Here is a 12,449-nt window from a genome sequence, read left to right on the forward strand (position 1 = left end):
GGGAGGATATGTTCAGAGAGAGGGAGTGGAGGAAATGGACAGAGAGAAAGGAGGTGAAGATGAAGAGACAGAGAGAGTGGGGAGTAGAAGATAAGCCAGAGAGGATGAGGAGGAGGTGTTTTCAGTATATGTGCCAAAAGCTGTGGGAAAAAGGCTTCGTAATTCAATGTTTAACAAACTTTCTCGAGATGTTCATCACATAATGGATATTAAACGATCAAGCTTTCATTCCATTTGGGTGTCCAACATCATCACAAGTATGAAGTATGAGCCCAAAGGACATGAATTCATGTAGCATATAAAGGAGCTGCCTCTTAATATCATCGTGAGCAATTTGTTGCCAAACATGAAACGCATTTCTTGAATAAAAAGTTCTCAGGTTTTCAGCCAACTTAGGTGATCAAAATTACACGAGTTTTCAGCCAAGTACTCTTTGGCTATTGTCAAGTGGTATGATTGCCAGTCGGCTGCTGGTACACGTGTTATACACAATAACTGCTGACTATGACGTCATTGGTGCTCGCAGTATTGCCGTGTAAGGGCATACATTGACTCGGCACTTGATGCGCCCACTTCAATCGTGCGATCACTGCATCCCATGCCGTGGTGAGTTGCAGGTCACCGTCTCTGTTTATGATGTTATCAGTGATTTTTATTTCAATGAGTTCTTTAATTGCAGAATCCCCAAAGCCGTTTTTGTGAGCCACAACAGATGTTTAGTCAAATTTTATCCGGTGTCCATTTTCTAAAGCATGCTCTGGTAAAGCAGATTTCTCAGGGTAGCGTAGGCAAGAAAACTTCCCATGTTCCTTCCTGCGTTGTTCCACTGTGCATACTGTTTGTCTGATGTAAGACTGGCCACACTCGCAATGTATTTTGTAGAATTCATGTGCTCTGAGGCCTACTGCGTCTGTCACTGGTCTCAGTAATTGACGGATTTTTGTCGGACGCCTGTAGATCAATTTGATCTTGGGTCGCTTCAGCAGGTGGCTTAACTTGCTCGACACGGAACCACAGAACTGCAGGAAAGAAAGTTTCTTTTCCTGTTTCTCGTCGATAGTCTTGTTGTGAGTCTTGTTTCAAATCACTTTATTTATTTGATGGACGTTATAGCCATTGTTCCTGTACATCCAGTTTACCACGGAGGTAGAAAAAGATACTACATTGTCCTTCCTCGATGCACTCGTACACAGAAAATGAAACTGCTGTCTTAGCCACAGTCTCTATAGAAAACCCACCCACATCGATTTGCACCCCTTTAGCCATCATCACCTGGCAAAGAAAAACACTGTTTTAGAAACGCTGGTGCATCGTGCAAGAATGAAGTCATACTGTGATAACCTGTCTCATGAGCCGAGTCACCTAAACAAGAAATCTGCTTTCGCTGAGCATGTTTTAGAAAATGGAAGCCAGATTAAATTTGGCGAAACGTCCATCGTGGTTGGCGAAAACGGCTTTTCGGATTCTGTAATTAAAGAAGCCATTGAAATAAAAATCGCTAATAACACCGTAAACAGAGACGGTGGCGTGCAGCTCACCACGGCATGGGATCTAGCGATCTCATGGCCGAAGCATGCGCATCGAACGCCGAGCCAACGCATGCCCTCATACAGCGATGCTGCGGGCAGCAGCGATGTGACGGCCAGCAGCTAGTGTATATATGGTGTTTACCAGCAGCAGTGATTTTTATTTCAATGAGTTCTTTAATTGCAGAATCCCCAAAGCCGTTTTTGTGAGCCACAACAGATGTTTCGTCAAATTTTATCCGGTGTCCATTTTCTAAAGCATGCTCTGGTAAAGCAGATTACTCAGGGTAGCGTAGGCAAGACAGCACTCATGCACTTGACAATGGCCAAGCAGTGCTTGGCCGAAAGCTCGTGTAATTTTAATCACTTGACGCCGCCGAAAACCAGAGAACTTTAGTTTTACTGTCGCAAGATTCTGCATTCTTACATATCTTGATAGTTGCTGGATGTAAGCTGGTAGAGGAGAATCCTTGTACGTCTCCTCATAGCATGTCAGATGCGCTCTGTGTGTGACCAATCAGGGGACAAAGCAGACCAGAAAAAGGATCCGTACTTTCCCCAAGGCGTTTGTGATGTGAACTGCAGGAATAACCAATATGGTGTCATGATCTCGAAGAGTATGACTACAAGGCTTACCATCCTTACCAAATAATGACGACCATTCAGCTTCCCTCCAACAATTACGAAACCAGTATTGTTGTCATATCCAGAGAGACTCCACATCATAATTCTACGAGTTGGAGAAAGATCTCGAGAATCGTTGCTTTCTGTTACCTTTCATTAGATCATCTTTGGACACACTGGCGTCGATCTCATCTCCACAAAGCAAAACTCATCACTAGATGCTACAGAATGCTACTCAGTGTCTCAGTTTACTGTGGCTCTACATCCTGAAAGTCTCTGTTGTTTGTAGGACCGTGTCAGCGGCAAACAATAAATGGCCACTTGAGATCTCAACCAAACTTCTTGTAATCTGCTACCTACAGTTTGTAATGATATTCTGCCTTTAACGTCTGTGGGGATATACTGCGAAAATGTTTTTAGGAAGAAGAGGATGTGTGAGTATCCTTTGAATGCAGGATGTCCACACTGCAGATACTTTCACGTTATAACAACAGTTCAAAATTATCTGGATCGCCTTTTCAGACAGACACAAATGTCACAACAAATTTTTCAGTTCGTTTGGGATAGTACTGATCCAGATGTACTAAGGTCTGCTGAAAAATAAGGCCTTCAATTTTTTATGTGAACGCTCTTAAAATTTTTAAAATAAAACAACAGTTATTAGCATTCTACATCCTTACCCCTCATGTGTACACTGTTGCAGCTCTCTAGCGCTAGAGGGATCCGAATTGTAGTTTGTAATATGGTAGTGTGTAACTTAAATATTTCGTGTATCGACTGTGTTCAGTCAAAAAGTCCACCAGAGCGTAAGTGAGTTGCAACAGAGCCAGCTGCCAGCAGGCAAGAGTGCTATACGTTGTGAAGCAAAACATGGCCGACTGGTGTTCGGAAGCAGAGCCAGCTGGGTGTGGTAGAGCAACAGCCGACTCTGCAATGTGCTTTCCTCACTTGCCACCAAGGAAATGTTTAGAGTACGTGCTTTAAACCCTAAACGGACGTAGTCTGGAGTGTATAAGGACTCAGTCATTTGTGTACTAAAATATTATCGTCTCAGTATCACAGCCTAGACCACGAGCCAGTGACATTTTGGAATGCAGTACAGGGTCGCTGTTCGACCATGGGATGGAGCAGCCTGCCCTGATTCACAAGAGCGGCCACCACCAGAACAGTGAGCTACCCGCCGCGCTGGAGGGAGCTCACACCCTCCTCGGCAGTGTCATCAGCTGCGTTACGTTACCACTATGTCACCACCTATAACTGAGGACTGGAATTTAAAAAAAGCTCCATCTTCAGGGCACAAGTGGCCCATCGGGACATCCGACCGCCATGTCATCCTCAGCTAAGAATGCAGACAGGAGGGGCATGTGGTCGGCACACCGCCCTCCCGGTCGTTACGATGGTTTTCTTTGACTGAAGCCGCTTCTATTCGGTCGAGTAGCTCCTCAATTGGCATCATGAGGCTGAGTACACCTCGAAAAATGGCAACAGCGCATGGGGGCCCAGATGGTCATCCATCCAAGTGCCGGGCACGCTCGACAGCGCTTAACTTCGGTGATCTGACGGGAACCGGTGTATCCGCTGCGGCAAGGCCGTTGCCTTGAGGGCCAGAATGAAGAATTAAATTTTAAAAAATCTACTGTTGTCTTAACATCTCATTTCACTGTCCAAGCGTGACTATATAGGTGTGTCAGAAACAGTATGCTTTTATCGAATTTCGAATTTGAATAGTTCGTCAATACTTGGAGGACCCTCTCTTTCAGCATGGCAATGTCAGATCACACGCGAGTGGTGCGACATCTGAAACAGTTCGATGGCATTTGTTCACTGTCATTGATGATTCTCGACACAGTCCCGACTTGGCTCCATCCGATATTTACCTGTTTCCAAAACTTACAGAACACCATCGAGTTCATCACTTTGGTAGTGCTGAAGTGATTGCAAACAGAGGCGAGGCTGTGACTGTCAACAAAGTCAAACACTCTACAGAGAATGTGTCAACAAACTGGCCTCTCGTTGCAAGAAATGTGTTTGTTGTCAGGGTGATTATGTTGAGAAATAAATATATAGACAAGAAGATTAAAGATGTAGGATGTTAATAACATTTGTTCTATTTAAGAAGCTTTAAGAGCTTTCACGTAAAAAATGTGGAGGCACTACTTTTCAGCACAACCTTGTAGTTAAACATGGGAATATGTGGCCCAAAGTGATTAATGCAATTTCTGTGGGAGAGAAATTGGTAGTCCTATTCTAAGGTAATATTCTGTCAGTTTTTAATCAGGACACTTCATCTTCTACATCTACTACCTGTGCCGTGTGTAGACATGTCTGCCTATTTAGCTGAGTGACAACGTGTTTGCCTACCATGCAGTGGGCCCGGGTTCGTTTTCTGGCCGGATTTGTCTCCGCTCGCAGACTGGATGTTGTGTTGTCCTTATCATCATCTCATCATCACCGACGTGCAAGTCGCCAAATGTGGCGTCACCTGAAATAAGATTTGCAACCCGGTGGCCGAACTTCCCCCCATGAGACCTCCTGGCCATCAATGACGCACCATCATTTCATTTTTACATGTAGATATTTTATCAAGTGGAAACAGGGTGCTATGTGAAATAGAGAACCTAATTTCCAAAAATTATTATACCTATGTTAACTAGTATGAAGCAGTTGTGGTGACCTGTGTGCCTCTCGAACCATATGGCTTTTTGTTCAAAACTGGCTACAACAAGTCTCTGATTAAAATCTCCACTTGTTGTCTTCATTCTCGAAATGATCTCAGAAGCTCAAACATAATGGTGTATGTAGAACAGACCAACATAGATTTCAGAACCATAGTTCTAGCGAAATCCAACAGGCATTTTTCTCACATGACATCCTGAAAGCCGTGGATCAAGGCAGTCAGGTACATGCAGTATTTCACGATTTCTGAGAAGTGTTTCACTCAGTATCACACCTACGATTAGTTCTATCGTATGGGGTATGAGGTGAAACTTGTGACTGTACTGAGGATTTCTTGGCAGGGAGGACGCAACATGGAGAAGTAGATATGGAAGTAATTTCGTGTTGGGTTCCTTGTTGTTCATGTTATATAGCAATGGCCTTACGGATAATATTAGTAGTAACAGACTTTTCACAGATGATGCAGTTATCTACAACGAACTACAGTGTGGACGAAACCGTACAAATATTCATTCAGAACTTGATAAGATTTCGAAGTGTTGTGAAGATTGTCAACTTGCTTTAAATTTTCAGAAATGTAAAATTGTTCGCTTCACAAAACCAGTAAAAGGACTGGGCCGTGGGGGGCTCGCAATCTATTTCGTGTGCCTTAATTTTGTGGACTATTTACTGGTGCTACTAATGGGAGTGCGAACAGATTGTAGCTCGCTGATTATCTCTGGCAGAGCGAGAATTAAAGTAGGCTTTGAGCAGCGTTGGTGGGCCAGTAAGAGCCAGTTAGTGAGTGACAGTGGACTAGAGGACGTCACGGGCCGGGTTCAGATCATAGAGGGTCAGTCGGCCGTTAGCTATGTTTATGTCAAGACTTGGTTTAACTGACCGAGTTAAGACATGGAACTGAGTGCGGCGTCACTTTGTCTGCTCAGGCTGATTTGTCCGGCTTTGCTATTCTATGCTGTGCGTGAATGGGTGTTGGGAACGGCACTGGATATTTGCAGGATTATCAGATATCTGCCACATCGTGCGATTATGGTCAGTATTTCTCACACTACGATACGCTCACCTCTATTGCCTGCGCGTGGTGGCTTACTGAAATATTTGTTTGAGCGTAATTACCTGAGCTAAGGCTCTGTTGCTTCAGATTGTGTATACTTTTGATCAGACGAATATTTGGCTTTATACGTAATTGTGTCTATATAGGGGATTTCTGTGTACCACTCAGAGCTTCATTCTAGTGTATTTGTGTTGGATATATGCGGCGTGAAAGAACAAATTCAGTGGTTAATCTTAATGGTAGATTTTCGCATTGATATGGACGTTAGCTTTCTTGTTCTGTAGTGTTGTGAGAAAGTGTTTTGACAATAAGTCGTGGCAAAAATTTTGCGGTATACATTGTTATCATAAGCGTTTTTAACGATTTTGCATTAATATTTTGTTTTATATTTTGTTTGCCTTAACAGAAATTTCCTGTATGTAATACATGTGTTAAAACTGTGTTATAGATTTCCATGTTTAAATATCGTGGAAGGAAGAATCGCTTGTAAGATATAATTATTAAGTACACCCTCGTAGAGGTAAGCTTGTCATTTTTCTTACATAACTGTTTGGTTCATCGTGTGGTTTGGTTAAATTTCTCTCAGATCTTATTCTCTGGGCATTTATTAAGTTTTCCTGTATCAAATTTTATTCAACTAAATGGTTTAGGACACATTATCTTCACCACTACTACGCGTTCTTAATATTGTGTAAATGTGCTTAAAGATAAATTTTTGAAATTAGAGGCTTTATGCTGATCATTTCTCGAGAACGTGGCCCTTAACATTTGATTAACTTGTTTGGTTGGCCTGTTTTTCACGTACATTGTGTTTGTTAACAGCCCTACTTAGTCTTCTGAGTTCTGGCCTGTGTTTCAGCGGCTGGTGGCTACGGGGACTTCTTGCTATTATGCACCAGCTTGGTGTTTATTGGCTACATTTTAGGCGCGTCCACGATTGTCTTAGCGTGTTATCATGTTGGTTCACGCTGCCTGCTAATAAATTTTAAGTTAAGTAGTGGCTATATTACTTAATGTTATGAACTGTGGAATCTTATTTAAAGTTTTACTTAAAATTGTACATCTCCTTTGGAATATGCTTTTATTGCACATGTTATCAACTGCGGGTAACCAAGTTTTTTTTGGTAAACTTGTTTAAGCAAATATATTCTATTGATTAGTATGTTACATGAATATTTCCAAATCATTTAACTATAATTACTGGTTTGAACCTACATTGGGACTGTACTTGCCTCACATGTGGACAGCCTTAATCTATTTTGCTGTTTTGGTACTTGATAAAATTTTCAATAGATTTTATGCTGATTTTAGCAGGGTGCTTGCCCTCTTGTATTGTAAGGGCCCTTTTGATTAAGAAAATTACACACATCAAAAAAAGTTTAGCATCACCACGGTTCCGAGGGTTTCGGAACCTGCACAGAAAATTGGAATACAGATCAGCATAAACACCATTTCCGCTCTTTTTATTGCTCATGAAAATCACACATTGATGTTGTACCACCATACAGCGAGACCTACAGAGGGTCGTCCAGATTGCTGTACACACCGGCACCTCTAATGCCTAGTAGCACGTCCTCTTGCGTTGATACTTGCCTGTATTCGTCGTGGCATACTATCCAAAAGTTCATCAAGGCAGTGTTGGTCCAGATTGTCTCACTCCTCAACGGCGATTCGGCGTAGATCCCTCAGAGCGGTATGTGGGTCACGTCGTCCATAAACAGCCCATTTCAATCTATCCCAGGCATGTTCGATAGGGTTCATGTCTGGAGAGCATGCTGGCCACTCTAGTCGAAGTCATTCACAAGATGTGCACGATGGAGGCGCGAGCTGTCGCCCATGAACACGAATGCCTCGCTAATATGCTGCCGATGTGCTTGCACTATCGGTCGGAGGGTGGCATTCACGTATCATAAAGCCGTTACGGCGCCTTCCATGACCACCAGCGGCGTACGTCGGCCTCACATAATGCACCCCAAAACAGCGGGGAACCTCCACATTGCTGCACTCGCTGGACAGTGCGCCTAAAGCTGCCCATTCACACCCGGACCGGTCCACCAAACCGCTCGCCAACGCTGGCCCCGACAGGTCGGGCTGTGTGTGGCCACCCCCGACCGCTGGGCGGCCTCTCGCTGCGAGCGCACAGTCGTGTGGCAGCGTTCGCCATGCCAAAACAAAAGGGAAAACTTGCTGTGGCTGCAGCAGTGATGTGTAGATAAAGACAAGGAAGAGAAACGTTTATGGATGAAAGAATGGTTGAAAGATAAATTCAAGTTTTCTCACACAAATCTGTTACGTACCCTCCAAGTTCAAGAGCCTACAGACTATAAAAACTTCTTACGTATGGATGACAATACTTTTTGTGAATTACTGGATCTCATACGGCCTAAAATCGAGAAGAAAGAAACGCATATAAGAGCTACCGTCACTGCTGAGGTGCAGTGACTAGTAACAAGCGTGTACTGATTAAAGAAAGCTGTGGGCAGTGGCGCCTATTACTACAATTACAAAGGTACTTTCAGTTGTCCTTTTCGCTGTTGTAAATGCAAACTATGAGTTTATATATGTTCACACCGGTACGAATGGTCGAGCGTCAGATGGTGGTATTCTAAAGCTTACAGATTTCTACTCTTCACTAGTATCTAGAAGTCTAAATTTACCAGATCCCGTTTATCTGGAAGGTGTGGATTCTACAGTGCCATTTGTGTTTGTAGGTGACGAAGCTTTCCCTTCGATGCCGAATTTAATGAAACCGTATCCTCAAAGGAACTTGACAGGGGAGAAAAAGATCTTCAATTACAGGCTTAGCAGAGCTCGGCGGGTAGTTGAGAATGCTTTTGGAATAATGGCAAACAGATTTAAAGTGTTATTAACGCCAATAGCGGTTGACTTAAAAACTGTTGATGGAATCGTTCTTGCAAATACAGTTTTGCACAACTTTTTAAGGAAGAAAAGTTCTAATTACATTCATACTGCCGGTGATTGGAATAACACACAAACTGTAAACCTTACTTATAAAAACTCGCAGTCAGGTAGTCAAAAAATTTTAAGACTCGATACGACACGACAAACCAGCACAGTTATTGCAGAGGAAGCGCGAGGAAAATATAAGCAATTTTTCAGTGACGTGAATGAATTCGAATTTGAAGAAACTTTTATCATTTAGAGTTTATGTGCAGAGCAACATTTATTTATACTTTGTATACTTAATAAATAAAAGCGTTTGTATACTCCCAACGTCAGTATCTGACTCACATTTACTTCCTCAATCTGTTCATCCTCCAGAGTCCTCCCCTGTGTTAGTGAAGATATCCCATATCGCACCTCTTCTCGATCGAGGGTGAACTACAGTAGATCGTAGTACCAAAGCGTCGGTTCTGGCATGTTTTCAGCAGCACTTCTAGCTGCTAATTTAGCGTCCTGTATTTTTCTAAACTGTCGCCGGAAAGACGCTCGTAGAGAACTAGTTTTTTTAATAACAAACGCCTTGTCTACTGCACGATTTATCTCTTTGGCCTTAGCTATAAGAACTTTGTAGGCTTTGTTCCTCATATTCCTATTGGAGTAGTCCTTCGATTTTTATCTCCCACAAACATGGCCATTCTCTGTACATTATTAATCAAACACGCCCAAAAGTCTTTGTTTTCCTCGAACGACGTTATCATGAAAGCAGCGAAAAGCAGTGACAACGAAAGAAGTAGTGTTTAACAGAGAGTCGGACACCGTACTGGCGGAATGTGGGCTCGGAGGAAGCGGCCGGCCTGAGCTGTGGCCCCGGCTCAGCAGGTGGCGGTCGGGGAAGCAGGTAGCAGGTAGCGGCTCGCCGGTGGAGGCGACGCACCCGAACTTCGGACACGAGCGCCAGCCCATCGCCCACACAGAGGCGAGCCGGGCGGGGCCAACCCTCTCAACGGGTCGGTCGGCGGACCGGTCCGCCTGTGTATGGGCTGCTTTAAGCCACTCCTTCCAGATAAACGGGATCTGGAAAATTTAGACTTCTAGGTACTAGTGAAGTGTAGAAATCTGTAAGCTTTAGAATACCACCATCTGACACTCGACCATTCGTACCGGTGTGAACATATATAAACTCATAGTTTGCATTTACAACAGCGAAAAGGACAACTGAAAGTACCTTTGTAATTGCAGTAATAGGCGCCACTACCCACAGCTTTCTTTAATCAATACACGCTTGTTACTAGTCACTGCTCCTCAGCAGTGATGGTAGCTCTTATATGCGTTTCTTTCTTCTCGATTTTAGGCCGTATGAGATCCAGTAATTCACAAAAAGTATTGTCATCCATACGTAAGAAGTTTTTATAGTCTGTAGGCTCTTGAACTTGGAGGGTACGTAACAGATTTGTGTGAGAAAACTTGAATTTATCTTTCAACCATTGTTTCATCCATAAACGTTTCTCTTCCTTGTCTTTATCTACACATCACTGCTGCAGCCACAGCAAGTTTTCCCTTTTGTTTTGGCATGGCGAACGCTGCCACACGACTGTGCGCTCGCAGCGAGAGGCCGCCCAGCGGTCGGGGGTGGCCACACACAGCCCGACCTGTCGGGGCCAGCGCTGGCGAGCGGTTTGGTGGGCCGGTCGGGGTGTGAATGGGCAGCTTGAGGCGTTCAGCCTGACTGGGTTGCTCCAAACACGTCTTCGGACGATTGTCTGGTTGAAGGCATATGCGACACTTGTAACTTCCCGACAGAAAAGTTCCGGAACCTCCCAAAAGTAAAAAAATATAAGTATATAATTCACATTCAGCGTAACTTCCCACAGATAAATTCCGTAACCTTGGAACAATAAAATGTGACTAATCTCCTAATAAAAAGTGTGATTCATAGATAACCTTTCAATAATTGACTGTGTATTTAAACTGGTAAATTTTAGACGTCAGCACTGCTGCGTCATGACCCTGAAAGATCATTCTGAATAAATTGAAAAATCTTACCTCAATGAAGTCGCCGGATAACGCATATATATATCTGCCCCTATATGAATTTTTTCTGGCGCAGCCCAGTGCAATGCTGGTCGATAGATTTCTCATGTATAAAAAGAACAATAATCGGGATGACGATGGACTGGAGAAATTAGAAAACTCTTTAAATTGAAATGAATAATTGTCAAAAGTGACTCTTTTATGAGAAAGATTATTATTAAGAGATTTTTTTAAACATTTACATGTGACTTGATATAACAATACTACATATGCGCGAGGCTGCTTTTACCTTATACTACAACGCTCAGGCACCGCCATCGCACCCACGACCGGCCCAGCCAACTCCACACACGACTGCTCGCTAGCAACTACATACTCCTACTGCTACACAGTTCCTACTGCTGACAACACTGCTCTCTGGCCTGAGATTCTGTTATAGTTTACATATCGCAGGTAGCGCGTGAGCAATCCATCGAAATTACATCTGCTCGAGTGCGCTAGCAACAGATTGCTAAGTCATGGACCTCTTACACACTCATCGGTGAAGAGAACGTGATGCCAGTCCTGAGCGGTCCCTTCGGCATGTTACTGGGCCCATCTGTAGCGCTCTGCATGGTGTTGTGGTTGCAAAGATGGATCTCGCCGCGCCGAGGACGTCGGGAGTTAATTTGCGCTTCATGGAGCCTATTGCGCATAGCTTGAGTCGTAACACCACGTCCTGTGGCTGCACGAAAAGTATTATTTAACATGGTGGCTTTGCTGTCAGTGTTCCCCTGAGCCATAATCCGTAGTAGCGCTCATCCACTGCAGGAGTAGCCCTTGGTGGGCCTGAGCGAGGCGTGTCATCGACGGTTCCTGTCTGTCTGTATCTCCTCCGTGTCCCAACAACATCGCTTTTTTCACTCCGAGACGCCTGGACACTTTTCTTGTTGAGAGCCCTTCCTGGCACAAAGTAACAATGCGGACGCGATCGAAGCACGGTATTGCCCGTCTAGGCGTGGTTGAACTACAGACAACACGAGCCGTGTGCCTCCTTCCTGGTGGACTGACTGGAACTGATCGGCAGTCGGACCCTCTCCGTCTAATAGGTGCAGCTCATGCAGGGTTGTTTACATCTTTGGGTGCGTTTAGTGAGATCGCTGAACAGTTAAAGGGACTGTGTCTGTGATACAATACCCACAGCCAACGTCTATCTTCAAGAGTTCGGGGAACCGGGGTGATACAAAACCTTTTTTGATGTGTGTAATTAGTTTTCCGAAAATCCTTTGAAGGCGTTATTGTTTTAAAGATATATTTGCTGTTGCTCTTTGAGCAGTTTCTGTTTTATAAGGAAATATGCTTTTATTTATTTAACAAAACTTTTTTTTAACTGTTTCATATTTATTCTGACACTGTGTATTGTAGCTTGTTGAGGTAAAATCATTTGTTAAAGCCGATTATTGCTGTAAGCAACTAATTAGGCTTACCCTGTCGCTCATAGTTATTTGCGATTATTGTATTTATTTATTCATGCTATTATGTGGTGGTTAGATAAATGTGACCATTCAAACGACAAATGACGCTGCTGTTCTGGGTTCGTCTTCCGTGCTGGACTTGCATTCGGGAGGACGACGGTTCATTACCGCGTCCGGCCA

At 43.7% G+C, this 12,449-nt stretch overlaps 1 pseudogene; it reads right to left on the reverse strand.

Moving 5' to 3' along the window:
- Positions 1–3,629: 3,629 nt before the first annotated feature.
- On the reverse strand, positions 3,630–3,747 carry LOC126282543 (5S ribosomal RNA; annotated as a pseudogene).
- Positions 3,748–12,449: the final 8,702 nt, after the last annotated feature.

Source organism: Schistocerca gregaria, chromosome 7, assembly GCF_023897955.1.
Source record: "Schistocerca gregaria isolate iqSchGreg1 chromosome 7, iqSchGreg1.2, whole genome shotgun sequence".
NCBI classification, from domain to species: Eukaryota; Metazoa; Arthropoda; class Insecta; order Orthoptera; family Acrididae; genus Schistocerca; species Schistocerca gregaria.